Genomic DNA, 8,173 nt, shown 5'->3' with positions numbered 1-8,173 from the left:
TCATTCTGGATCAAGACACCTTTGCAGGAGTGGCTCCAAGAGAAGAGAGTGCTGTCCATAAAGACACAGCATTCAGTCTCCACCGTTGTCAGAGTGAGGAATCATATTTCCCCCACCCGTGCCCTCTGGGTAAGAAAAGGCAAACATATCATAAAGGTACCGTAATAAGTCTGCTAGAGATGTCTTTGCAGCCTCTTTCTCCTCCCCAAACTGGAATGTGCCTAAGCTCCTTCTGGTCTGCTTATTTCTTTTTTCTGGCAGCCCTTGGGGAAGGCACCTAATACCTTTTCACAAACATTATTTATGGACTCAGAACGCCAGGAACGTGCTTCACAAATAGTCTGTTCAATATGTCCTGAGCCCTCCTGTCTGGCACCTAATTATGTCAGTCCACAATGCTCAGATTTCTTTGGCTTTTTGCTGTAAGCCAGATTTACTGATCCTGGGTTGTTTCCACGTGAGCAGAGTGCTGTAATGGCCGATGAGCTGCACTCCTATGATTTGCACGGTAGTGTCCCAATTGTTCACAGTTCCTGGTGATTCCTGCTTAGGTCCTAGGGCCAATGTTTAGTGTTTCAGGAAAAGAGAAAGGTCAGTGCTAGCCCCGTAGTACCTGTGTTACATTGCACAGCACCCTAGGATGCTATAGGCTTGACCCACAGAGGGTGAGTTCGCTTGATCTATAGTGGACCATCTCTTACCTAGCACCACTCCCTTCTGCGAGGTCTGTATTAATTAGATGCATCTATAGGTCCAAGTGGGAGCTCTGCTTATGTAACCAGCACTAAGGTTAAAGAGCAGGTTCGTACCAGAGAGGCAGCTGTAGTTACACCTTTTATCAAAACCACCTAAAAACCTTCCTTTGGATGAAAACCACTGGCTTTGTTAGTATTTCTGCCTTTTCAGGATCAAGACCACAGCATTAAATCTTCTGAGAGAAGCTTGGTGGGTTTTGCCTCTTCCCTTACCTGAAAGAAGGAGGGAAAAGCTGCACTTTCACACCTTTATAGCGCTTCCCGTTCCCTGTAAATCTGGAATACTTCATAAATGAGGTAGATCTTGGTCTCAATGTAACAGCATTAAAGGAAGTGCCTCACTCCCAATCAAGAGATTGAGACAAAATGGAAAACAGTGTATCCGACTGAAACCATCGAGCAGGAACTGATCTGAGAGAGAATTTTGTCTGGGTGCAAATATTAACATCTCCATTATTCAGTGAATACTACGTGACCCTTAATGACTGTAGTTGCATGAAAACTCCAGTTTTACATTTAAATCCAAGTGCAATATCTCCACCAGCACAGGACCTGTAGCTTCTCCTGTGTTGTTTCCACATGTAGTCTGTACCGTAATGCTTTCTGTGACTTGGGGGTTAAAAAAGAAGAGCATTACTAGGCTACCACTTATCGTGGCTTGTCTCCTGCTCATCCCTTATGTTGAGTCATTCATTCTTGGGCTGTGCAGTCTGACTGGATCACAGCACAAGCTTTTGTGAACAGCAGACTCTAGAGGTGCAGAAAATCTCAGGTGAAATCCTGGGAATTTTGACAGAAATTTGGCGAGGAGAGGATATGCGCTGACATGGCAAAATAGTGGGTTCATTGCGGCTTTGATTCCCTCCAGTTACCCCTGGATGTTTTCTGGCCATCTCAGCCCCTCTCGAAGGCCTCACCTACAGCTACTCGTGAACCACTGCACCCCTTGGTTTGTCTTCAAGGAAGGCTTTGTCTTCTAGACCAGTGTTTTCTGAATGCTGGCGGAAAGGATGAGACTTGCTGACTTCAGACAAGATGCCAAAGCATGCAGAGGGGACTCTACTGTAAACAATCTCTTAAAATTCATTTTAAAAGGAGAAAGGGATGAGGGGAGGAAAAACAAAATACTCAGAGATGCTGACTTGCCATCTACAGTCATCCTCCCTCGCTGGTGATTAATCATCTCCCCCTTTGAGCCCAACAGGCCAGCTACACACATTCCTCATTCTCTTTATTGCTGGAAAGAAATTTGATTTTTGGCATGCCTTTTGTAGGATTCAAAATACCTTTGTGCTGTGGTGAGTGCGAGGGAAGGGAGTTTCACTTCTCAGCAGATATGCTAAAAGCACGTATTATGGGCTGGGCTCTCCACCCCACCCAGGTTGCAGGGAACCATTTGTGGCTGCCTGATCTGGCACACGCTGGAATTACCAGGCTGGAGACTCTGGGTCTGTGTATATTGCTGCCTGTTGCTGGAGATCAATATGCTCTTGCAGGGTGGAAGTCCTTCTGAGTCATAAAAAAATGGAGTATGGCGGAATCAGAAGGAATGGGATTTCAAATGAGATAGTAGCTTCCCTTTACTGTCTGTGTGCTGCGAACTAAGTGAATTTTGGGTCCTATATTACAAAACATAAATAAATCACATTAGTAAGTACAATTGCAGGCAAACCACGTACAAAGTAGATTCCCCTGAAGACAATCTAAACCTAGCAAAGAAGGTGTTGACTAAGCCCTGGGAAGAGGTTCTTAATGGCACCGACAGGTCCCTTTCCACCATGGCTGTGGTTCAAGAGGCCTTCAAGAAGGCGATGTCATTGGGAATCTGGCTCTCCTTACTGCTGGGGTTAAACCATGGTCTTGCTAATGATGCAGCATTTCCTGATATTTGTAACGACAATTAAATGGGTAAAGAAGATTTACCTGGTGATAAAGCTTGCAGCTAGCCCAGTTCTTAATGAGTTACAAAAAGACAAGACTGATCATCTCATGCAAACCAGCTGTCATGCGATGCGTCTGAATCACAGTGATCAAAAGCCACAAAAGAAGGAGCTGATTTACTACCCATGGACAGAGTTTCGTGAACATCGTTGTGCTTGGACCACTCTCACATGTCATCAGTACAGGGTTTGCCTGTACATACATGTCTCCCTGCTTTGTGCTCTCAACCTGTAGTAAGATCTCAGCATGCATGTTTGGTACATTGAGCTTACAGATGTTTGTATTCCCACTTTGCCTGCCAGCAAAAATTTCACAAGAGTTTTCCTTTAGTGTGACTTAGAGGTCATTGTCTCATGTGACACTCAAAAATGTAATCACTCCTGGTTGGAGTTGACTCTGACCATGAGGAGAAGCGGGCAGTTGGCATGTTCAAATGTAGGCGAGGACTATCTCTGAGCCAGCACCTCTGTGGGTTGCTGTGCAGCACACGCAAAGCTGCAGCCTGTGATCAGCTTTTCCAGACCCCTTAGAAACAGTCTGTGAACTCCCGGCATCCAGTGGGTCACAGGCTGCAGTCAGTCATGCTGTGACCCCCAGGCATCACTGGCAGATTGGCAAGAGTGCTGGGCAGGTAGCAAGCTGCAGCACAGCAGGATTTCTGTGCTGTCCCTCTCTGCCTCACCCATAACGTTTTCATTTCTTGCAGCCACAAGCAAAGATGTGGTTTAGGGACCTGGAGCTTTGTCCAACAGGGTCGGATGCCTTCCAGGATTTGGAGCCACCTTGCCCCCCTGGGGTGCCTGGAAATGAAGCCATAAGCTCTGATCCTAGTACGTATTCTCGTCAAGTGAGAGCAGCCTGTAGTTTTGGAGCAGGCGGCTATCAGGATGAGTGCTGTTTCTCACCGTGCATGAAGTTGGTGCCTGTGTGAATGCACAGCCACAAATCATTGCAAAGAGCCAAACAGTTATGGGCAGAGACGCTAGGAGAGGATTTTGTTACAGTTACCCAAATGTAAGCCAGGAAACACATTGCTGATAGAATTTAGGCTTGAAAGATTTGGACCAGGTGTTGAGCTGGATAAAACTGTCATTTCTTAGCAGATGTCGTATTCTCAGTTACAAGCAGAAGTGCTGTAACATCCAGACTTAATCATAGTGAAAAAACACAAGCAATCTTTTAAGCAATGCACGAATAAAAGCTGTGTATTCAAACGCCAGGGTGTGTATTCAAACACCAGGCTAAGAGCTCACTGTAAGTGTCAGACTAACGTGTTGATTTTTTTTGTCACTTTTGCAGCAGCTTTTTAAGGAAGGATCCTGGCCTTCAAGAGAACTGCTTACCTGCTGAAGTGTAACATCACGCTATCAATCCTTTTCCCTGACAACCTTAATCCTGCTCTGTCTTTTCTGGGCTGCATGCTGCAGCAGGAGCTAGAAAACTGAGAGCTGTATGCCAAAAAACCTTGGGATGTTGATATACAGAATGGTGGGTGGTGTTATTTAGATGTCTTTGTAAACAAACAAATACAGCTGATTAAAGCTGGATGGCCATAGAGGTTTCTGCCACCCTCTGCACACCCCACCCTTTTCTTGGCAGTTACTGGGATTTCAGGTTACTCAAAAGGCCAGGTTGGAAATGGGTGTCTCAGGAGCTGCTTCACATGTGGTTCAGCTCCTGCTGACGGAGACATAGCAAATCTGGAGGAAGGCTGCATCACTGTAGCATGATATTCTCGTTATTTGGTGGGATGTTTCAGTCCAGCCGTCAGCAAATGCCATTCCTAGTACCCTGCAGCTCTGACTGCCAGGTCAGAGGAGAACTTGATTGCTTACCAACACAGGGGGGCTGGCACACAAACATGTTCCTACTTCACTGATCAACACATCTTACCTTATATATTTCAGGCCCACAAGCTACATAATTAAAATTGAAGGCAACAGCAGTTTCTTGGAGACTGTGCAGCCATCTAGCGTTATTGTATATATAGCATGCTGGTTACCTGCTGAGACCCCCGATCCCTTCAGTGCTTTTTTTCCTACGCATCTCCCAGCTGGATGTTTAACTCTAAGTTACAGGAGATTTAGTTAAACTTGCCAATCCACTGATCTTGATGATCTCTGAAATTTCTGACCACCTGCAGATTGTGCTTGTAGATGAAGGAGGGGATCCTGCTGCTGTATTTCTTTTAGCCATAGCAAGTATGGGTTGCTACTGTCAGGAAGAGCAACCAGGGTGTACGTGGCTGTTACTGCTGCGTTTTAGCAGTCATTGATTCTTAAGCAAAAAAAAAGGGAAAAAAGAAAAAACGAAATTTAAATTTGAAGATCAGTATGCAAACTTCAGGGATGCCACTGCTATCTGCCACAGTGCTTTGGAGACTTTCTCATTTGCTTAGGAATAGGAAAGCCTTGTACATACATTGGGAACGAGTAAGACAAGGGCCGAATAGCCTGAATCTGTATGTCTCACTTTTCTCATCTAGGGAGAACCATCTTATTTCGAAGTCCCAGCTTCCTCTTTGGTCATTCAGCAGACAGGGCAATTAGTACAAGGAACCACTTTTACAGTTTGTAGTAACTTAGTTAGGCAACCTGTGCAGGCAAGGAGCATGATGAAACGACACGCATTCTTGTATTGCATACCAGAGTGACAAGTAAATCTCAAAGGTGACAACCCAGGGTTACTGTGACTTAGCAGCAGCCACTTGGCCAACCTCAGAACAGAACCATCTTTGTTTACTATCCGCATTTTTCTAACTCTTATCTGCTCTCTTGCACTGCAATTTCCCCCAGCCCCCTCTGTGCCACTAGGTTCATCTTTCTCCGCACCTCGCATTATACTGTGTAAGTGTCCAGGTGTGCTATGAGGGACTTTCATCTTCTGAAACAAAAGGTGACGGACCGGTGACTTTCTGCACTGCAGTAACAAGTTGCTGACTACTGAGGTAAAAGAAATTGCTTCTGGATAGAAGTTACATGTTACAACTCCTTTGCTTGGACTAAGCAGTGAGTGGAGATTTATGCCATGGAGACACATCATTTTCCGGATCCCGCTACACTTACGGAAGGTGTAACCAGCTCTGCCCGTTTAACATCCTTTGCTGGTGGAAACAGCCCTGTTTCCAACCCCTAAGAATCTACCCCATGAACAATTTACATAAACACTGCCTTATTCCCCTCGTTACCTCAGACTATTAATATAAATACTGAAGTCTCAGTCTTGAGAGCAGTTGGAGAGGAGCAGTGACAAGCAGCACTTACTCATTCCACAGTAATAGCTGGATCTGGAGGAGGATGTTTGTCGGCATCGCCTTACTCACGTGTGCTAAGCCAGGATAAGTGCCCTTGTCTGCAAGACTGGACATGAATCTTTTGCACACTCCCCTTCTAAGTGTCTGTCTGTCTGTCTGTGGGATGTTAAAAACAGACCATGGTATGTGTCCAACAGGCTCCAGCCACAACTGACTGATCTGGTAGCATTTACCTGGAATAGTTTTTTAAAAGGCATGTTTTACAAAGCCTTTCACTGCATCAAGTTTTGTGGATATTGGATATCTGAATGCCACCAAAGAGATGGCTAATTAATTCTGTCATTTATTTCTGATGACTTTTACCAATAAACAGGGAAAATAATATTCCAGCCCTAAATTATGACTAGTTGAACACAGAAACACCCTGCACACAAAGGCAAATACTCCCCTAGAAGCTAACAGAGCCGCTCTCCTGTTGCAGGGGATCCTGGGCCAGGGGTGGATGCAGCCACGGCGGCGGCAGTGGGAAGGAGGGTGAGGACTGCTACACAACAGCACAGTCTCTCCCTGCAAAAATGAATGGCAATCGTGATGCTGAGCCATCCACAGGGAGCCACAACTCCACTACCCACCAGCAAACCCCCTCCTACCCCTAACAGTTTACAGACAAGGTGTTGCACGGAGCAGGAAATGGCTGAAACAAAATTGTCTGATTTAAGTGATAATCCGAGGTAAGGTGGTATATGTCTCACTGTTTCACAATTCTAAAAATGGTGTTAATGATACTGTAAAATAACGTGTATGGATACAGGAGTGAGATGGAACATTTGTATTCTATTACGTATTTTATTATTTTCTTTGGATAAGAGATATAAATTGTGCTCCTTACAATTTCTGGGCAGGACAGATCTTACGGTGTTTTTTAAAAGAGGCAGAGATGTTAACATTTCTATCCCAGCCAAAATCTTTGCAATTTCATTTTCCTGAGTGCTGCTGAAGTTCTTCATCCCTGCTTCCCGCCTGCAACTGGTGTTGGGAGCCACTTAAGCCACCATCATATTCCACCTTGGATGCATTTCAGTTATCATCTAGGTGATTATTCTACTCTAATGATATAGTTTGGAAAGCACTTTAGGTCTCACAGAATGAAAGGTGCCTTAGAAAATAAAGGTTTTCTTTGTTTATTCACTGTGATGCCTTGACAGTAATTGCAAGTGAAACGGAAGCTTGAAAAAGGCTGCATTCAATTGCCACAGTGCCAATAAAATAACTTTATTAGGGGGTTAATAACATTCCTCCCTGCTAACGTTCCCTCACATCGATGCAGAACCATCTCGAGTTAGCCTCCAAACTATGCCTTGCAAAACAGAATCGCTTTTCCATAACCCACATTACAGCATCCAGAATCAGCCTCTAAGGCTTCGGGAATGAGAAGAATGCCATCCACCTCAGTTATTACTAGACTTGTTTGTTCTTCTGCTTCTTCTTTCCTCTCCCTTTCCAGGACTCTTTTTAGAACCAGGAGCTCTGGTCCCCATGTGTGTGGAACGAGTTTAAAATGGCAATCTGTTTGACAGGTGCGAGAAATTACTGGCATAGCATTTTTCTGTGGATCTGAGGCGATAAGCCCAAAGTTATTTTGACAGCTTGTGTTATTTAGGTGAAGCTGAAGTGTTCGTGTTCTGAACACTACAAATATTTACTTTAATGTGGACTTATGTTTTGGGAAAGAGGGCTTTCCATCGGTTGAGAGTACAGCTCTCATTCGGGTTTTAAGCGTTCCTCTGCCCTCTTGTGGCACAAATCAGAAGCGTTCAATTAAACATTGAGGGCCGCGCACTAACGGCGATAGTCAGCCCTTGCCATGTCCATACTGTCTCTCTGGAGATCCAGAGACGTGTACCGGTGCCACTAACTGCTGGCAAAGGGAAGCAGGACGATGAAGCCCAGGCAGCTCCATTACGCTGTGCCTGGCCGGCGGCTGCTGACGGTACGGGCCTGCGGCGGCTCTTTCGGGGAGGGCTGCGCACCACAGGGCCAGAAGCAGGGGTTAACTGAAGCGTCACCCTCAGCACGGCCGAGGCCCCGCAGGCCCAGAGCTCGCTGCAGCGTGTGGAGCCCCCACGCCCGACAGGAAGGCCCAAGAGCTCTTCAGCACCGGGGCCCGACGGCGAGCAGGGGCGGGCCCGAGGAGCTGCCCGGGGCAACGGCGGCGCGGCGGGCA

The sequence above is a fragment of the Aptenodytes patagonicus genome, chromosome 5 (genome assembly GCF_965638725.1).
Source record: "Aptenodytes patagonicus chromosome 5, bAptPat1.pri.cur, whole genome shotgun sequence".
In the NCBI taxonomy this organism is placed as follows: domain Eukaryota; kingdom Metazoa; phylum Chordata; class Aves; order Sphenisciformes; family Spheniscidae; genus Aptenodytes; species Aptenodytes patagonicus.
Note: the sequence above shows the minus strand (reverse complement) of the source record.